General features: G+C 46.0%; 9 non-coding genes across 9 annotated transcripts; all 9 read left to right on the top strand.

Annotated features, from left to right (window-relative positions):
• The first annotated feature begins 1,604 nt into the window (after nt 1–1,604).
• LOC130347495 (U2 spliceosomal RNA) lies at nt 1,605–1,795 on the top strand. Its single transcript, XR_008885417.1, has one exon. It is a non-coding gene; the product is annotated as a U2 spliceosomal RNA (small nuclear RNA).
• A 2,084-nt stretch (nt 1,796–3,879) lies between these two features.
• On the top strand, nt 3,880–4,070 carry LOC130347494 (U2 spliceosomal RNA). The gene has a single exon (XR_008885416.1). It is a non-coding gene; the product is annotated as a U2 spliceosomal RNA (small nuclear RNA).
• Nucleotides 4,071–6,143: 2,073 nt separating this feature from the next.
• LOC130347493 (U2 spliceosomal RNA) lies at nt 6,144–6,334 on the top strand. Its single transcript, XR_008885415.1, has one exon. It is a non-coding gene; the product is annotated as a U2 spliceosomal RNA (small nuclear RNA).
• Nucleotides 6,335–8,414: 2,080 nt separating this feature from the next.
• Nucleotides 8,415–8,605, top strand: LOC130347492 (U2 spliceosomal RNA). Its single transcript, XR_008885414.1, has one exon. It is a non-coding gene; the product is annotated as a U2 spliceosomal RNA (small nuclear RNA).
• A 2,080-nt stretch (nt 8,606–10,685) lies between these two features.
• On the top strand, nt 10,686–10,876 carry LOC130347491 (U2 spliceosomal RNA). The gene has a single exon (XR_008885413.1). It is a non-coding gene; the product is annotated as a U2 spliceosomal RNA (small nuclear RNA).
• A 2,091-nt stretch (nt 10,877–12,967) lies between these two features.
• Nucleotides 12,968–13,158, top strand: LOC130347490 (U2 spliceosomal RNA). The gene has a single exon (XR_008885412.1). It is a non-coding gene; the product is annotated as a U2 spliceosomal RNA (small nuclear RNA).
• Nucleotides 13,159–15,259: 2,101 nt separating this feature from the next.
• LOC130347489 (U2 spliceosomal RNA) lies at nt 15,260–15,450 on the top strand. Its single transcript, XR_008885411.1, has one exon. It is a non-coding gene; the product is annotated as a U2 spliceosomal RNA (small nuclear RNA).
• Nucleotides 15,451–17,531: 2,081 nt separating this feature from the next.
• Nucleotides 17,532–17,722, top strand: LOC130347488 (U2 spliceosomal RNA). The gene has a single exon (XR_008885410.1). It is a non-coding gene; the product is annotated as a U2 spliceosomal RNA (small nuclear RNA).
• A 2,101-nt stretch (nt 17,723–19,823) lies between these two features.
• LOC130347486 (U2 spliceosomal RNA) lies at nt 19,824–20,014 on the top strand. Its single transcript, XR_008885408.1, has one exon. It is a non-coding gene; the product is annotated as a U2 spliceosomal RNA (small nuclear RNA).
• The last annotated feature ends 662 nt before the right edge of the window (nt 20,015–20,676 follow it).

Below are 20,676 nucleotides of genomic sequence, written 5' to 3'. Positions count from 1 at the left end.
TGTTCACACAGGTGTGTCATTGCTGTACATTGACCATGCATTGCTTCTGTGGTATTGCAAAGGCAAAGACAAATGCTTCCAGCCATCCATTGCACTAATGGATTGGTCATCAGCTGGCTGTCTATGTCCCGCATCAATATAGACCAAAGTACAGAGGGTTAGGCTATGCTATAGTGCACCTACCTGATGCATCAGAAGGTGCGAGGCCCTTGCTAAATTCTGTGCACAGACTTTGAGATCTATGCTTTAGACTGTATCTAAACCTGCTCCAACATGGACTGACATTCTGGCCTACTTTCAGCCGATGCGACTTGTCTGTCGCTGAACAGTCGCTTTTTATGTATTCAGCACCTATGTATAATGTTGTAAAAATGCTCTAGAAGCTAAAGTCGCAGAAATGTCACACATATTTGGCCTGCAACTTTCTGTGCGACAAATTCAGACAGGAAAAATCAGTATAAATCCTTAGAAAATTATCCCCCAGTGTCTCCATCTGCTGGCGGTATTGAATAAGCATTGCTGCACTGATGGGGTATGCATTAGACGAAAAAAAAGAAGAAAAAGAAGAATAATACGCCCAGAAAAGAGGCGAAAAGGAGAAAAACGTAAAAAAACGTGAAAAAAAAGTAAGAGGAAGAGAAGGGAAAAAAAGGTGGAAATGGGTTTAAAAGTGATTTCGGCGGAGAAATATATATATATATATATATATATATATATATATATATATATATACGCGCACACACACACATATATATAAACGTATTCTCCGTTGAGATATTGCAGCCGCTGCTGTGTCCAGGCCCAGGAGCCTTAGCACTGTGCTGTGATGTCACTCAATACCACTGACATCACTAGGTGTAAACAACATCTCTCCTTTGCTGTGTATGTGACTATGGAGCTGTTTGGTGATGTCGTCTATTATGGCCTTCATAGAAGCAACAGGAGATTGTTGCATCCATCTAGAACCCTCAGAACTACAGTGCTATGATGTCACTCACTTCCACAGGCCTTGCAGAGTGTAAACAACAACAACCCAGCTTTGTCGTGTATGTAACCATAGGGATTGTGATGTCACCTAGAACCTTCACAGCAGCGACAGCTTTATGAGGAGCATCAGCACTGCTCTGCCTGAGCAGAACCATCACCGCCATAGGTTGTCAAATAACCCGGATTTAACCCACACAGGTAAGTCCAATGGGGTGCAGGCATGTCCTCTATGCTTACAGCTTCCCGTGGGTGTTGGTTTGATACCGTTTGGGGACAGCCAAGGAGGCATCTGCAGGCAACAAAGGTAGGTGTGTGCTTGTGTGTGTGTTTCCTATGCAGATCCTAAGCCCAGTGTCACATGCAAGTAGGAGGAGTAAGAAGGGTTCCTGGCAAATCCGGGTTATGGATTGCATTTAAAAAGGCCCCGTGGGAGTGCAATGGGCCCCTGTCTTGCTGCTTAGCAATAATGGTATGGGTTTAGGTTCTGCTGTGTGTACTGGTGGTTGACTGCCCCCCAGCCCAGAGTGTGCATGGAAAATTGTCTGGCAGCCTCCCTGACAGCAAGCAGTGATAGTGCCCATGAAGGGGACCTTGTTGGGCCCGCCCCTTTCACGGTTATCGCTTCTCGGCCTTTTGGCTAAGATCAAGTGTAGTATCTGTTCTTATCAGTTTAATATCTGATACGTCCCCTATCTGGGGACCATATATTAAATGGATTTTTGAGAACGGGGGCCGATTTCGAAGCTTGCTTCCGTCGCCCTATGCATTGACCCGATATGGCAGTATCTTCGGGTACAGTGCACCACCCCCTTACAGGGTTAAAAAGAAAGATTCCTACTTTCATTGCTACCTGCTTGCTGGCTAGCCAGCTAGCCAGCCCTGTGGGCCTTGCTGCTGCTGCTGCTGCTGCTGCAGCCAAAAAACAAAAGGTGGTGCTGCTGCTGCTTCTGCTGCTTCTGCTTGTGTCTGGCCGCTGTTGGAGCGTCCAGGCACAGGACTTCTGCTGCTGCTGACTAAATGGCCTCCTTAATTGGATCATTTGAGTAGCCAGCACACCTGTGCAGGTAGGGCATGACATGATAGGCAGCTGCCTTGATAGCGGGTGGGTGCTGAATGTTCCTAATTGACAAAATAAGATTAATGCTTATGAAGAAATATAAAATCTCATCCCTTCCCCAATATCGCGCCACACCCCTACCCCTTAATTCCCTGGTTGAACTTGATGGACATATGTCTTTTTTCGACCGTACTAACTATGTAACTATGTAACATAACATGGGGGGGTCTCCTGGCTGTTCACACAGGTGTGTCATTGCTGTACATTGACCATGCATTGCTTCTGTGGTATTGCAAAGGCAAAGACAAATGCTTCCAGCCATCCATTGCACTAATGGATTGGTCATCAGCTGGCTGTCTATGTCCCGCATCAATATAGACCAAAGTACAGAGGGTTAGGCTATGCTATAGTGCACCTACCTGATGCATCAGAAGGTGCGAGGCCCTTGCTAAATTCTGTGCACAGACTTTGAGATCTATGCTTTAGACTGTATCTAAACCTGCTCCAACATGGACTGACATTCTGGCCTACTTTCAGCCGATGCGACTTGTCTGTCGCTGAACAGTCGCTTTTTATGTATTCAGCACCTATGTATAATGTTGTAAAAATGCTCTAGAAGCTAAAGTCGCAGAAATGTCACACATATTTGGCCTGCAACTTTCTGTGCGACAAATTCAGACAGGAAAAATCAGTATAAATCCTTAGAAAATTATCCCCCAGTGTCTCCATCTGCTGGCGGTATTGAATAAGCATTGCTGCACTGATGGGGTATGCATTAGACGAAAAAAAAGAAGAAAAAGAAGAATAATACGCCCAGAAAAGAGGCGAAAAGGAGAAAAACGTAAAAAAACGTGAAAAAAAAGTAAGAGGAAGAGAAGGGAAAAAAAGGTGGAAATGGGTTTAAAAGTGATTTCGGCGGAGAATATATATATATATATATATATATATATATATATATATATACGCGCACACACACACATATATATAAACGTATTCTCCGTTGAGATATTGCAGCCGCTGCTGTGTCCAGGCCCAGGAGCCTTAGCACTGTGCTGTGATGTCACTCAATACCACTGACATCACTAGGTGTAAACAACATCTCTCCTTTGCTGTGTATGTGACTATGGAGCTGTTTGGTGATGTCGTCTATTATGGCCTTCATAGAAGCAACAGGAGATTGTTGCATCCATCTAGAACCCTCAGAACTACAGTGCTATGATGTCACTCACTTCCACAGGCCTTGCAGAGTGTAAACAACAACAACCCAGCTTTGTCGTGTATGTAACCATAGGGATTGTGATGTCACCTAGAACCTTCACAGCAGCGACAGCTTTATGAGGAGCATCAGCACTGCTCTGCCTGAGCAGAACCATCACCGCCATAGGTTGTCAAATAACCCGGATTTAACCCACACAGGTAAGTCCAATGGGGTGCAGGCATGTCCTCTATGCTTACAGCTTCCCGTGGGTGTTGGTTTGATACCGTTTGGGGACAGCCAAGGAGGCATCTGCAGGCAACAAAGGTAGGTGTGTGCTTGTGTGTGTGTTTCCTATGCAGATCCTAAGCCCAGTGTCACATGCAAGTAGGAGGAGTAAGAAGGGTTCCTGGCAAATCCGGGTTATGGATTGCATTTAAAAAGGCCCCGTGGGAGTGCAATGGGCCCCTGTCTTGCTGCTTAGCAATAATGGTATGGGTTTAGGTTCTGCTGTGTGTACTGGTGGTTGACTGCCCCCCAGCCCAGAGTGTGCATGGAAAATTGTCTGGCAGCCTCCCTGACAGCAAGCAGTGATAGTGCCCATGAAGGGGACCTTGTTGGGCCCGCCCCTTTCACGGTTATCGCTTCTCGGCCTTTTGGCTAAGATCAAGTGTAGTATCTGTTCTTATCAGTTTAATATCTGATACGTCCCCTATCTGGGGACCATATATTAAATGGATTTTTGAGAACGGGGGCCGATTTCGAAGCTTGCTTCCGTCGCCCTATGCATTGACCCGATATGGCAGTATCTTCGGGTACAGTGCACCACCCCCTTACAGGGTTAAAAAGAAAGATTCCTACTTTCATTGCTACCTGCTTGCTGGCTAGCCAGCTAGCCAGCCCTGTGGGCCTTGCTGCTGCTGCTGCTGCTGCTGCAGCCAAAAAACAAAAGGTGGTGCTGCTGCTGCTTCTGCTGCTTCTGCTTGTGTCTGGCCGCTGTTGGAGCGTCCAGGCACAGGACTTCTGCTGCTGCTGACTAAATGGCCTCCTTAATTGGATCATTTGAGTAGCCAGCACACCTGTGCAGGTAGGGCATGACATGATAGGCAGCTGCCTTGATAGCGGGTGGGTGCTGAATGTTCCTAATTGACAAAATAAGATTAATGCTTATGAAGAAATATAAAATCTCATCCCTTCCCCAATATCGCGCCACACCCCTACCCCTTAATTCCCTGGTTGAACTTGATGGACATATGTCTTTTTTCGACCGTACTAACTATGTAACTATGTAACATAACATGGGGGGGTCTCCTGGCTGTTCACACAGGTGTGTCATTGCTGTACATTGACCATGCATTGCTTCTGTGGTATTGCAAAGGCAAAGACAAATGCTTCCAGCCATCCATTGCACTAATGGATTGGTCATCAGCTGGCTGTCTATGTCCCGCATCAATATAGACCAAAGTACAGAGGGTTAGGCTATGCTATAGTGCACCTACCTGATGCATCAGAAGGTGCGAGGCCCTTGCTAAATTCTGTGCACAGACTTTGAGATCTATGCTTTAGACTGTATCTAAACCTGCTCCAACATGGACTGACATTCTGGCCTACTTTCAGCCGATGCGACTTGTCTGTCGCTGAACAGTCGCTTTTTATGTATTCAGCACCTATGTATAATGTTGTAAAAATGCTCTAGAAGCTAAAGTCGCAGAAATGTCACACATATTTGGCCTGCAACTTTCTGTGCGACAAATTCAGACAGGAAAAATCAGTATAAATCCTTAGAAAATTATCCCCCAGTGTCTCCATCTGCTGGCGGTATTGAATAAGCATTGCTGCACTGATGGGGTATGCATTAGACGAAAAAAAAGAAGAAAAAGAAGAATAATACGCCCAGAAAAGAGGCGAAAAGGAGAAAAACGTAAAAAAACGTGAAAAAAAAGTAAGAGGAAGAGAAGGGAAAAAAAGGTGGAAATGGGTTTAAAAGTGATTTCGGCGGAGAAATATATATATATATATATATATATATATACGCGCACACACACACATATATATAAACGTATTCTCCGTTGAGATATTGCAGCCGCTGCTGTGTCCAGGCCCAGGAGCCTTAGCACTGTGCTGTGATGTCACTCAATACCACTGACATCACTAGGTGTAAACAACATCTCTCCTTTGCTGTGTATGTGACTATGGAGCTGTTTGGTGATGTCGTCTATTATGGCCTTCATAGAAGCAACAGGAGATTGTTGCATCCATCTAGAACCCTCAGAACTACAGTGCTATGATGTCACTCACTTCCACAGGCCTTGCAGAGTGTAAACAACAACAACCCAGCTTTGTCGTGTATGTAACCATAGGGATTGTGATGTCACCTAGAACCTTCACAGCAGCGACAGCTTTATGAGGAGCATCAGCACTGCTCTGCCTGAGCAGAACCATCACCGCCATAGGTTGTCAAATAACCCGGATTTAACCCACACAGGTAAGTCCAATGGGGTGCAGGCATGTCCTCTATGCTTACAGCTTCCCGTGGGTGTTGGTTTGATACCGTTTGGGGACAGCCAAGGAGGCATCTGCAGGCAACAAAGGTAGGTGTGTGCTTGTGTGTGTGTTTCCTATGCAGATCCTAAGCCCAGTGTCACATGCAAGTAGGAGGAGTAAGAAGGGTTCCTGGCAAATCCGGGTTATGGATTGCATTTAAAAAGGCCCCGTGGGAGTGCAATGGGCCCCTGTCTTGCTGCTTAGCAATAATGGTATGGGTTTAGGTTCTGCTGTGTGTACTGGTGGTTGACTGCCCCCCAGCCCAGAGTGTGCATGGAAAATTGTCTGGCAGCCTCCCTGACAGCAAGCAGTGATAGTGCCCATGAAGGGGACCTTGTTGGGCCCGCCCCTTTCACGGTTATCGCTTCTCGGCCTTTTGGCTAAGATCAAGTGTAGTATCTGTTCTTATCAGTTTAATATCTGATACGTCCCCTATCTGGGGACCATATATTAAATGGATTTTTGAGAACGGGGGCCGATTTCGAAGCTTGCTTCCGTCGCCCTATGCATTGACCCGATATGGCAGTATCTTCGGGTACAGTGCACCACCCCCTTACAGGGTTAAAAAGAAAGATTCCTACTTTCATTGCTACCTGCTTGCTGGCTAGCCAGCTAGCCAGCCCTGTGGGCCTTGCTGCTGCTGCTGCTGCTGCTGCAGCCAAAAAACAAAAGGTGGTGCTGCTGCTGCTTCTGCTTGTGTCTGGCCGCTGTTGGAGCGTCCAGGCACAGGACTTCTGCTGCTGCTGACTAAATGGCCTCCTTAATTGGATCATTTGAGTAGCCAGCACACCTGTGCAGGTAGGGCATGACATGATAGGCAGCTGCCTTGATAGCGGGTGGGTGCTGAATGTTCCTAATTGACAAAATAAGATTAATGCTTATGAAGAAATATAAAATCTCATCCCTTCCCCAATATCGCGCCACACCCCTACCCCTTAATTCCCTGGTTGAACTTGATGGACATATGTCTTTTTTCGACCGTACTAACTATGTAACTATGTAACATAACATGGGGGGGTCTCCTGGCTGTTCACACAGGTGTGTCATTGCTGTACATTGACCATGCATTGCTTCTGTGGTATTGCAAAGGCAAAGACAAATGCTTCCAGCCATCCATTGCACTAATGGATTGGTCATCAGCTGGCTGTCTATGTCCCGCATCAATATAGACCAAAGTACAGAGGGTTAGGCTATGCTATAGTGCACCTACCTGATGCATCAGAAGGTGCGAGGCCCTTGCTAAATTCTGTGCACAGACTTTGAGATCTATGCTTTAGACTGTATCTAAACCTGCTCCAACATGGACTGACATTCTGGCCTACTTTCAGCCGATGCGACTTGTCTGTCGCTGAACAGTCGCTTTTTATGTATTCAGCACCTATGTATAATGTTGTAAAAATGCTCTAGAAGCTAAAGTCGCAGAAATGTCACACATATTTGGCCTGCAACTTTCTGTGCGACAAATTCAGACAGGAAAAATCAGTATAAATCCTTAGAAAATTATCCCCCAGTGTCTCCATCTGCTGGCGGTATTGAATAAGCATTGCTGCACTGATGGGGTATGCATTAGGCGAAAAAAAAGAAGAAAAAGAAGAATAATACGCCCAGAAAAGAGGCGAAAAGGAGAAAAACGTAAAAAAACGTGAAAAAAAAGTAAGAGGAAGAGAAGGGAAAAAAAGGTGGAAATGGGTTTAAAAGTGATTTCGGCGGAGAAATATATATATATATATATATATATATATATATATATATATATATACGCGCACACACACACATATATATAAACGTATTCTCCGTTGAGATATTGCAGCCGCTGCTGTGTCCAGGCCCAGGAGCCTTAGCACTGTGCTGTGATGTCACTCAATACCACTGACATCACTAGGTGTAAACAACATCTCTCCTTTGCTGTGTATGTGACTATGGAGCTGTTTGGTGATGTCGTCTATTATGGCCTTCATAGAAGCAACAGGAGATTGTTGCATCCATCTAGAACCCTCAGAACTACAGTGCTATGATGTCACTCACTTCCACAGGCCTTGCAGAGTGTAAACAACAACAACCCAGCTTTGTCGTGTATGTAACCATAGGGATTGTGATGTCACCTAGAACCTTCACAGCAGCGACAGCTTTATGAGGAGCATCAGCACTGCTCTGCCTGAGCAGAACCATCACCGCCATAGGTTGTCAAATAACCCGGATTTAACCCACACAGGTAAGTCCAATGGGGTGCAGGCATGTCCTCTATGCTTACAGCTTCCCGTGGGTGTTGGTTTGATACCGTTTGGGGACAGCCAAGGAGGCATCTGCAGGCAACAAAGGTAGGTGTGTGCTTGTGTGTGTGTTTCCTATGCAGATCCTAAGCCCAGTGTCACATGCAAGTAGGAGGAGTAAGAAGGGTTCCTGGCAAATCCGGGTTATGGATTGCATTTAAAAAGGCCCCGTGGGAGTGCAATGGGCCCCTGTCTTGCTGCTTAGCAATAATGGTATGGGTTTAGGTTCTGCTGTGTGTACTGGTGGTTGACTGCCCCCCAGCCCAGAGTGTGCATGGAAAATTGTCTGGCAGCCTCCCTGACAGCAAGCAGTGATAGTGCCCATGAAGGGGACCTTGTTGGGCCCGCCCCTTTCACGGTTATCGCTTCTCGGCCTTTTGGCTAAGATCAAGTGTAGTATCTGTTCTTATCAGTTTAATATCTGATACGTCCCCTATCTGGGGACCATATATTAAATGGATTTTTGAGAACGGGGGCCGATTTCGAAGCTTGCTTCCGTCGCCCTATGCATTGACCCGATATGGCAGTATCTTCGGGTACAGTGCACCACCCCCTTACAGGGTTAAAAAGAAAGATTCCTACTTTCATTGCTACCTGCTTGCTGGCTAGCCAGCTAGCCAGCCCTGTGGGCCTTGCTGCTGCTGCTGCTGCAGCCAAAAAACAAAAGGTGGTGCTGCTGCTGCTTCTGCTGCTTCTGCTTGTGTCTGGCCGCTGTTGGAGCGTCCAGGCACAGGACTTCTGCTGCTGCTGACTAAATGGCCTCCTTAATTGGATCATTTGAGTAGCCAGCACACCTGTGCAGGTAGGGCATGACATGATAGGCAGCTGCCTTGATAGCGGGTGGGTGCTGAATGTTCCTAATTGACAAAATAAGATTAATGCTTATGAAGAAATATAAAATCTCATCCCTTCCCCAATATCGCGCCACACCCCTACCCCTTAATTCCCTGGTTGAACTTGATGGACATATGTCTTTTTTCGACCGTACTAACTATGTAACTATGTAACATAACATGGGGGGGTCTCCTGGCTGTTCACACAGGTGTGTCATTGCTGTACATTGACCATGCATTGCTTCTGTGGTATTGCAAAGGCAAAGACAAATGCTTCCAGCCATCCATTGCACTAATGGATTGGTCATCAGCTGGCTGTCTATGTCCCGCATCAATATAGACCAAAGTACAGAGGGTGCTATGCTATAGTGCACCTACCTGATGCATCAGAAGGTGCGAGGCCCTTGCTAAATTCTGTGCACAGACTTTGAGATCTATGCTTTAGACTGTATCTAAACCTGCTCCAACATGGACTGACATTCTGGCCTACTTTCAGCCGATGCGACTTGTCTGTCGCTGAACAGTCGCTTTTTATGTATTCAGCACCTATGTATAATGTTGTAAAAATGCTCTAGAAGCTAAAGTCGCAGAAATGTCACACATATTTGGCCTGCAACTTTCTGTGCGACAAATTCAGACAGGAAAAATCAGTATAAATCCTTAGAAAATTATCCCCCAGTGTCTCCATCTGCTGGCGGTATTGAATAAGCATTGCTGCACTGATGGGGTATGCATTAGACGAAAAAAAAGAAGAAAAAGAAGAATAATACGCCCAGAAAAGAGGCGAAAAGGAGAAAAACGTAAAAAAACGTGAAAAAAAAGTAAGAGGAAGAGAAGGGAAAAAAAGGTGGAAATGGGTTTAAAAGTGATTTCGGCGGAGAAATATATATATATATATATATATATATATATATATATATATATATACGCGCACACACACACATATATATAAACGTATTCTCCGTTGAGATATTGCAGCCGCTGCTGTGTCCAGGCCCAGGAGCCTTAGCACTGTGCTGTGATGTCACTCAATACCACTGACATCACTAGGTGTAAACAACATCTCTCCTTTGCTGTGTATGTGACTATGGAGCTGTTTGGTGATGTCGTCTATTATGGCCTTCATAGAAGCAACAGGAGATTGTTGCATCCATCTAGAACCCTCAGAACTACAGTGCTATGATGTCACTCACTTCCACAGGCCTTGCAGAGTGTAAACAACAACAACCCAGCTTTGTCGTGTATGTAACCATAGGGATTGTGATGTCACCTAGAACCTTCACAGCAGCGACAGCTTTATGAGGAGCATCAGCACTGCTCTGCCTGAGCAGAACCATCACCGCCATAGGTTGTCAAATAACCCGGATTTAACCCACACAGGTAAGTCCAATGGGGTGCAGGCATGTCCTCTATGCTTACAGCTTCCCGTGGGTGTTGGTTTGATACCGTTTGGGGACAGCCAAGGAGGCATCTGCAGGCAACAAAGGTAGGTGTGTGCTTGTGTGTGTGTTTCCTATGCAGATCCTAAGCCCAGTGTCACATGCAAGTAGGAGGAGTAAGAAGGGTTCCTGGCAAATCCGGGTTATGGATTGCATTTAAAAAGGCCCCGTGGGAGTGCAATGGGCCCCTGTCTTGCTGCTTAGCAATAATGGTATGGGTTTAGGTTCTGCTGTGTGTACTGGTGGTTGACTGCCCCCCAGCCCAGAGTGTGCATGGAAAATTGTCTGGCAGCCTCCCTGACAGCAAGCAGTGATAGTGCCCATGAAGGGGACCTTGTTGGGCCCGCCCCTTTCACGGTTATCGCTTCTCGGCCTTTTGGCTAAGATCAAGTGTAGTATCTGTTCTTATCAGTTTAATATCTGATACGTCCCCTATCTGGGGACCATATATTAAATGGATTTTTGAGAACGGGGGCCGATTTCGAAGCTTGCTTCCGTCGCCCTATGCATTGACCCGATATGGCAGTATCTTCGGGTACAGTGCACCACCCCCTTACAGGGTTAAAAAGAAAGATTCCTACTTTCATTGCTACCTGCTTGCTGGCTAGCCAGCTAGCCAGCCCTGTGGGCCTTGCTGCTGCTGCTGCTGCTGCTGCAGCCAAAAAACAAAAGGTGGTGCTGCTGCTGCTTCTGCTGCTTCTGCTTGTGTCTGGCCGCTGTTGGAGCGTCCAGGCACAGGACTTCTGCTGCTGCTGACTAAATGGCCTCCTTAATTGGATCATTTGAGTAGCCAGCACACCTGTGCAGGTAGGGCATGACATGATAGGCAGCTGCCTTGATAGCGGGTGGGTGCTGAATGTTCCTAATTGACAAAATAAGATTAATGCTTATGAAGAAATATAAAATCTCATCCCTTCCCCAATATCGCGCCACACCCCTACCCCTTAATTCCCTGGTTGAACTTGATGGACATATGTCTTTTTTCGACCGTACTAACTATGTAACTATGTAACATAACATGGGGGGGTCTCCTGGCTGTTCACACAGGTGTGTCATTGCTGTACATTGACCATGCATTGCTTCTGTGGTATTGCAAAGGCAAAGACAAATGCTTCCAGCCATCCATTGCACTAATGGATTGGTCATCAGCTGGCTGTCTATGTCCCGCATCAATATAGACCAAAGTACAGAGGGTTAGGCTATGCTATAGTGCACCTACCTGATGCATCAGAAGGTGCGAGGCCCTTGCTAAATTCTGTGCACAGACTTTGAGATCTATGCTTTAGACTGTATCTAAACCTGCTCCAACATGGACTGACATTCTGGCCTACTTTCAGCCGATGCGACTTGTCTGTCGCTGAACAGTCGCTTTTTATGTATTCAGCACCTATGTATAATGTTGTAAAAATGCTCTAGAAGCTAAAGTCGCAGAAATGTCACACATATTTGGCCTGCAACTTTCTGTGCGACAAATTCAGACAGGAAAAATCAGTATAAATCCTTAGAAAATTATCCCCCAGTGTCTCCATCTGCTGGCGGTATTGAATAAGCATTGCTGCACTGATGGGGTATGCATTAGACGAAAAAAAAGAAGAAAAAGAAGAATAATACGCCCAGAAAAGAGGCGAAAAGGAGAAAAACGTAAAAAAACGTGAAAAAAAAGTAAGAGGAAGAGAAGGGAAAAAAAGGTGGAAATGGGTTTAAAAGTGATTTCGGCGGAGAAATATATATATATATATATATATATATATATATATATATATATATATACGCGCACACACACACATATATATAAACGTATTCTCCGTTGAGATATTGCAGCCGCTGCTGTGTCCAGGCCCAGGAGCCTTAGCACTGTGCTGTGATGTCACTCAATACCACTGACATCACTAGGTGTAAACAACATCTCTCCTTTGCTGTGTATGTGACTATGGAGCTGTTTGGTGATGTCGTCTATTATGGCCTTCATAGAAGCAACAGGAGATTGTTGCATCCATCTAGAACCCTCAGAACTACAGTGCTATGATGTCACTCACTTCCACAGGCCTTGCAGAGTGTAAACAACAACAACCCAGCTTTGTCGTGTATGTAACCATAGGGATTGTGATGTCACCTAGAACCTTCACAGCAGCGACAGCTTTATGAGGAGCATCAGCACTGCTCTGCCTGAGCAGAACCATCACCGCCATAGGTTGTCAAATAACCCGGATTTAACCCACACAGGTAAGTCCAATGGGGTGCAGGCATGTCCTCTATGCTTACAGCTTCCCGTGGGTGTTGGTTTGATACCGTTTGGGGACAGCCAAGGAGGCATCTGCAGGCAACAAAGGTAGGTGTGTGCTTGTGTGTGTGTTTCCTATGCAGATCCTAAGCCCAGTGTCACATGCAAGTAGGAGGAGTAAGAAGGGTTCCTGGCAAATCCGGGTTATGGATTGCATTTAAAAAGGCCCCGTGGGAGTGCAATGGGCCCCTGTCTTGCTGCTTAGCAATAATGGTATGGGTTTAGGTTCTGCTGTGTGTACTGGTGGTTGACTGCCCCCCAGCCCAGAGTGTGCATGGAAAATTGTCTGGCAGCCTCCCTGACAGCAAGCAGTGATAGTGCCCATGAAGGGGACCTTGTTGGGCCCGCCCCTTTCACGGTTATCGCTTCTCGGCCTTTTGGCTAAGATCAAGTGTAGTATCTGTTCTTATCAGTTTAATATCTGATACGTCCCCTATCTGGGGACCATATATTAAATGGATTTTTGAGAACGGGGGCCGATTTCGAAGCTTGCTTCCGTCGCCCTATGCATTGACCCGATATGGCAGTATCTTCGGGTACAGTGCACCACCCCCTTACAGGGTTAAAAAGAAAGATTCCTACTTTCATTGCTACCTGCTTGCTGGCTAGCCAGCTAGCCAGCCCTGTGGGCCTTGCTGCTGCTGCTGCTGCTGCTGCAGCCAAAAAACAAAAGGTGGTGCTGCTGCTGCTTCTGCTGCTTCTGCTTGTGTCTGGCCGCTGTTGGAGCGTCCAGGCACAGGACTTCTGCTGCTGCTGACTAAATGGCCTCCTTAATTGGATCATTTGAGTAGCCAGCACACCTGTGCAGGTAGGGCATGACATGATAGGCAGCTGCCTTGATAGCGGGTGGGTGCTGAATGTTCCTAATTGACAAAATAAGATTAATGCTTATGAAGAAATATAAAATCTCATCCCTTCCCCAATATCGCGCCACACCCCTACCCCTTAATTCCCTGGTTGAACTTGATGGACATATGTCTTTTTTCGACCGTACTAACTATGTAACTATGTAACATAACATGGGGGGGTCTCCTGGCTGTTCACACAGGTGTGTCATTGCTGTACATTGACCATGCATTGCTTCTGTGGTATTGCAAAGGCAAAGACAAATGCTTCCAGCCATCCATTGCACTAATGGATTGGTCATCAGCTGGCTGTCTATGTCCCGCATCAATATAGACCAAAGTACAGAGGGTTAGGCTATGCTATAGTGCACCTACCTGATGCATCAGAAGGTGCGAGGCCCTTGCTAAATTCTGTGCACAGACTTTGAGATCTATGCTTTAGACTGTATCTAAACCTGCTCCAACATGGACTGACATTCTGGCCTACTTTCAGCCGATGCGACTTGTCTGTCGCTGAACAGTCGCTTTTTATGTATTCAGCACCTATGTATAATGTTGTAAAAATGCTCTAGAAGCTAAAGTCGCAGAAATGTCACACATATTTGGCCTGCAACTTTCTGTGCGACAAATTCAGACAGGAAAAATCAGTATAAATCCTTAGAAAATTATCCCCCAGTGTCTCCATCTGCTGGCGGTATTGAATAAGCATTGCTGCACTGATGGGGTATGCATTAGACGAAAAAAAAGAAGAAAAAGAAGAATAATACGCCCAGAAAAGAGGCGAAAAGGAGAAAAACGTAAAAAAACGTGAAAAAAAAGTAAGAGGAAGAGAAGGGAAAAAAAGGTGGAAATGGGTTTAAAAGTGATTTCGGCGGAGAAATATATATATATATATATATATATATATATATATATATATATATATATATATATATACGCGCACACACACACATATATATAAACGTATTCTCCGTTGAGATATTGCAGCCGCTGCTGTGTCCAGGCCCAGGAGCCTTAGCACTGTGCTGTGATGTCACTCAATACCACTGACATCACTAGGTGTAAACAACATCTCTCCTTTGCTGTGTATGTGACTATGGAGCTGTTTGGTGATGTCGTCTATTATGGCCTTCATAGAAGCAACAGGAGATTGTTGCATCCATCTAGAACCCTCAGAACTACAGTGCTATGATGTCACTCACTTCCACAGGCCTTGCAGAGTGTAAACAACAACAACCCAGCTTTGTCGTGTATGTAACCATAGGGATTGTGATGTCACCTAGAACCTTCACAGCAGCGACAGCTTTATGAGGAGCATCAGCACTGCTCTGCCTGAGCAGAACCATCACCGCCATAGGTTGTCAAATAACCCGGATTTAACCCACACAGGTAAGTCCAATGGGGTGCAGGCATGTCCTCTATGCTTACAGCTTCCCGTGGGTGTTGGTTTGATACCGTTTGGGGACAGCCAAGGAGGCATCTGCAGGCAACAAAGGTAGGTGTGTGCTTGTGTGTGTGTTTCCTATGCAGATCCTAAGCCCAGTGTCACATGCAAGTAGGAGGAGTAAGAAGGGTTCCTGGCAAATCCGGGTTATGGATTGCATTTAAAAAGGCCCCGTGGGAGTGCAATGGGCCCCTGTCTTGCTGCTTAGCAATAATGGTATGGGTTTAGGTTCTGCTGTGTGTACTGGTGGTTGACTGCCCCCCAGCCCAGAGTGTGCATGGAAAATTGTCTGGCAGCCTCCCTGACAGCAAGCAGTGATAGTGCCCATGAAGGGGACCTTGTTGGGCCCGCCCCTTTCACGGTTATCGCTTCTCGGCCTTTTGGCTAAGATCAAGTGTAGTATCTGTTCTTATCAGTTTAATATCTGATACGTCCCCTATCTGGGGACCATATATTAAATGGATTTTTGAGAACGGGGGCCGATTTCGAAGCTTGCTTCCGTCGCCCTATGCATTGACCCGATATGGCAGTATCTTCGGGTACAGTGCACCACCCCCTTACAGGGTTAAAAAGAAAGATTCCTACTTTCATTGCTACCTGCTTGCTGGCTAGCCAGCTAGCCAGCCCTGTGGGCCTTGCTGCTGCTGCTGCTGCTGCTGCAGCCAAAAAACAAAAGGTGGTGCTGCTGCTGCTTCTGCTGCTTCTGCTTGTGTCTGGCCGCTGTTGGAGCGTCCAGGCACAGGACTTCTGCTGCTGCTGACTAAATGGCCTCCTTAATTGGATCATTTGAGTAGCCAGCACACCTGTGCAGGTAGGGCATGACATGATAGGCAGCTGCCTTGATAGCGGGTGGGTGCTGAATGTTCCTAATTGACAAAATAAGATTAATGCTTATGAAGAAATATAAAATCTCATCCCTTCCCCAATATCGCGCCACACCCCTACCCCTTAATTCCCTGGTTGAACTTGATGGACATATGTCTTTTTTCGACCGTACTAACTATGTAACTATGTAACATAACATGGGGGGGTCTCCTGGCTGTTCACACAGGTGTGTCATTGCTGTACATTGACCATGCATTGCTTCTGTGGTATTGCAAAGGCAAATGCTTCCAGCCATCCATTGCACTAATGGATTGGTCATCAGCTGGCTGTCTATGTCCCGCATCAATATAGACCAAAGTACAGAGGGTTAGGCTATGCTATAGTGCACCTACCTGATGCATCAGAAGGTGCGAGGCCCTTGCTAAATTCTGTGCACAGACTTTGAGATCTATGCTTTAGACTGTATCTAAACCTGCTCCAACATGGACTGACATTCTGGCCTACTTTCAGCCGATGCGACTTGTCTGTCGCTGAACAGTCGCTTTTTATGTATTCAGCACCTATGTATAATGTTGTAAAAATGCTCTAGAAGCTAAAGTCGCAGAAATGTCACACATATTTGGCCTGCAACTTTCTGTGCGACAAATTCAGACAGGAAAAATCAGTATAAATCCTTAGAAAATTATCCCCCAGTGTCTCCATCTGCTGGCGGTATTGAATAAGCATTGCTGCACTGATGGGGTATGCATTAGACGAAAAAAAAGAAGAAAAAGAAGAATAATACGCCCAGAAAAGAGGCGAAAAGGAGAAAAACGTAAAAAAACGTGAAAAAAAAGTAAGAGGAAGAGAAGGGAAAAAAAGGTGGAAATGGGTTTAAAAGTGATTTCGGCGGAGAAATATATATATATATATATATATATATATATATATATATATATACGCGCACACACACACATATATATAAACGTATTCTCCGTTGAGATATTGCAGCCGCTGCTGTGTCCAGGCCCAGGAGCCTTAGCACTGTGCTGTGATGTCACTCAATACCACTGACATCACTAGGTGTAAACAACATCTCTCCTTTGCTGTGTATGTGACTATGGAGCTGTTTGGTGATGTCGTCTATTATGGCCTTCATAGAAGCAACAGGAGATTGTTGCATCCATCTAGAACCCTCAGAACTACAGTGCTATGATGTCACTCACTTCCACAGGCCTTGCAGAGTGTAAACAACAACAACCCAGCTTTGTCGTGTATGTAACCATAGGGATTGTGATGTCACCTAGAACCTTCACAGCAGCGACAGCTTTATGAGGAGCATCAGCACTGCTCTGCCTGAGCAGAACCATCACCGCCATAGGTTGTCAAATAACCCGGATTTAACCCACACAGGTAAGTCCAATGGGGTGCAGGCATGTCCTCTATGCTTACAGCTTCCCGTGGGTGTTGGTTTGATACCGTTTGGGGACAGCCAAGGAGGCATCTGCAGGCAACAAAGGTAGGTGTGTGCTTGTGTGTGTGTTTCCTATGCAGATCCTAAGCCCAGTGTCACATGCAAGTAGGAGGAGTAAGAAGGGTTCCTGGCAAATCCGGGTTATGGATTGCATTTAAAAAGGCCCCGTGGGAGTGCAATGGGCCCCTGTCTTGCTGCTTAGCAATAATGGTATGGGTTTAGGTTCTGCTGTGTGTACTGGTGGTTGACTGCCCCCCAGCCCAGAGTGTGCATGGAAAATTGTCTGGCAGCCTCCCTGACAGCAAGCAGTGATAGTGCCCATGAAGGGGACCTTGTTGGGCCCGCCCCTTTCACGGTTATCGCTTCTCGGCCTTTTGGCTAAGATCAAGTGTAGTATCTGTTCTTATCAGTTTAATATCTGATACGTCCCCTATCTGGGGACCATATATTAAATGGATTTTTGAGAACGGGGGCCGATTTCGAAGCTTGCTTCCGTCGCCCTATGCATTGACCCGATATGGCAGTATCTTCGGGTACAGTGCACCACCCCCTTACAGGGTTAAAAAGAAAGATTCCTACTTTCATTGCTACCTGCTTGCTGGCTAGCCAGCTAGCCAGCCCTGTGGGCCTTGCTGCTGCTGCTGCTGCTGCTGCAGCCAAAAAACAAAAGGTGGTGCTGCTGCTGCTTCTGCTGCTTCTGCTTGTGTCTGGCCGCTGTTGGAGCGTCCAGGCACAGGACTTCTGCTGCTGCTGACTAAATGGCCTCCTTAATTGGATCATTTGAGTAGCCAGCACACCTGTGCAGGTAGGGCATGACATGATAGGCAGCTGCCTTGATAGCGGGTGGGTGCTGAATGTTCCTAATTGACAAAATAAGATTAATGCTTATGAAGAAATATAAAATCTCATCCCTTCCCCAATATCGCGCCACACCCCTACCCCTTAATTCCCTGGTTGAACTTGATGGACATATGTCTTTTTTCGACCGTACTAACTATGTAACTATGTAACATAACATGGGGGGGTCTCCTGGCTGTTCACACAGGTGTGTCATTGCTGTACATTGACCATGCATTGCTTCTGTGGTATTGCAAAGGCAAAGACAAATGCTTCCAGCCATCCATTGCACTAATGGATTGGTCATCAGCTGGCTGTCTATGTCCCGCATCAATATAGACCAAAGTACAGAGGGTTAGGCTATGCTATAGTGCACCTACCTGATGCATCAGAAGGTGCGAGGCCCTTGCTAAATTCTGTGCACAGACTTTGAGATCTATGCTTTAGACTGTATCTAAACCTGCTCCAACATGGACTGACATTCTGGCCTACTTTCAGCCGATGCGACTTGTCTGTCGCTGAACAGTCGCTTTTTATGTATTCAGCACCTATGTATAATGTTGTAAAAATGCTCTAGAAGCTAAAGTCGCAGAAATGTCACACATATTTGGCCTGCAACTTTCTGTGCGACAAATTCAGACAGGAAAAATCAGTATAAATCCTTAGAAAATTATCCCCCAGTGTCTCCATCTGCTGGCGGTATTGAATAAGCATTGCTGCACTGATGGGGTATGCATTAGACGAAAAAAAAGAAGAAAAAGAAGAATAATACGCCCAGAAAAGAGGCGAAAAGGAGAAAAACGTAAAAAAACGTGAAAAAAAAGTAAGAGGAAGAGAAGGGAAAAAAAGGTGGAAATGGGTTTAAAAGTGATTTCGGCGGAGAAATATATATATATATATATATATATATATATATATATATATATATATATATATATATACGCGCACACACACACATATATATAAACGTATTCTCCGTTGAGATATTGCAGCCGCTGCTGTGTCCAGGCCCAGGAGCCTTAGCACTGTGCTGTGATGTCACTCAATACCACTGACATCACTAGGTGTAAACAACATCTCTCCTTTGCTGTGTATGTGACTATGGAGCTGTTTGGTGATGTCGTCTATTATGGCCTTCATAGAAGCAACAGGAGATTGTTGCATCCATCTAGAACCCTCAGAACTACAGTGCTATGATGTCACTCACTTCCACAGGCCTTGCAGAGTGTAAACAACAACAACCCAGCTTTGTCGTGTATGTAACCATAGGGATTGTGATGTCACCTAGAACCTTCACAGCAGCGACAGCTTTATGAGGAGCATCAGCACTGCTCTGCCTGAGCAGAACCATCACCGCCATAGGTTGTCAAATAACCCGGATTTAACCCACACAGGTAAGTCCAATGGGGTGCAGGCATGTCCTCTATGCTTACAGCTTCCCGTGGGTGTTGGTTTGATACCGTTTGGGGACAGCCAAGGAGGCATCTGCAGGCAACAAAGGTAGGTGTGTGCTTGTGTGTGTGTTTCCTATGCAGATCCTAAGCCCAGTGTCACATGCAAGTAGGAGGAGTAAGAAGGGTTCCTGGCAAATCCGGGTTATGGATTGCATTTAAAAAGGCCCCGTGGGAGTGCAATGGGCCCCTGTCTTGCTGCTTAGCAATAATGGTATGGGTTTAGGTTCTGCTGTGTGTACTGGTGGTTGACTGCCCCCCAGCCCAGAGTGTGCATGGAAAATTGTCTGGCAGCCTCCCTGACAGCAAGCAGTGATAGTGCCCATGAAGGGGACCTTGTTGGGCCCGCCCCTTTCACGGTTATCGCTTCTCGGCCTTTTGGCTAAGATCAAGTGTAGTATCTGTTCTTATCAGTTTAATATCTGATACGTCCCCTATCTGGGGACCATATATTAAATGGATTTTTGAGAACGGGGGCCGATTTCGAAGCTTGCTTCCGTCGCCCTATGCATTGACCCGATATGGCAGTATCTTCGGGTACAGTGCACCACCCCCTTACAGGGTTAAAAAGAAAGATTCCTACTTTCATTGCTACCTGCTTGCTGGCTAGCCAGCTAGCCAGCCCTGTGGGCCTTGCTGCTGCTGCTGCTGCTGCTGCAGCCAAAAAACAAAAGGTGGTGCTGCTGCTGCTTCTGCTGCTTCTGCTTGTGTCTGGCCGCTGTTGGAGCGTCCAGGCACAGGACTTCTGCTGCTGCTGACTAAATGGCCTCCTTAATTGGATCATTTGAGTAGCCAGCACACCTGTGCAGGTAGGGCATGACATGATAGGCAGCTGCCTTGATAGCGGGTGGGTGCTGAATGTTCCTAATTGACAAAATAAGATTAATGCTTATGAAGAAATATAAAATCTCATCCCTTCCCCAATATCGCGCCACACCCCTACCCCTTAATTCCCTGGTTGAACTTGATGGACATATGTCTTTTTTCGACCGTACTAACTATGTAACTATGTAACATAACATGGGGGGGTCTCCTGGCTGTTCACACAGGTGTGTCATTGCTGTACATTGACCATGCATTGCTTCTGTGGTATTGCAAAGGCAAAGACAAATGCTTCCAGCCATCCATTGCACTAATGGATTGGTCATCAGCTGGCTGTCTATGTCCCGCATCAATATAGACCAAAGTACAGAGGGTTAGGCTATGCTATAGTGC

Source organism: Hyla sarda, unplaced genomic scaffold (assembly GCF_029499605.1).
Source record: "Hyla sarda isolate aHylSar1 unplaced genomic scaffold, aHylSar1.hap1 scaffold_839, whole genome shotgun sequence".
NCBI lineage: Eukaryota > Metazoa > Chordata > Amphibia > Anura > Hylidae > Hyla > Hyla sarda.
This window is presented reverse-complemented; position numbering and strand designations above follow the sequence as displayed.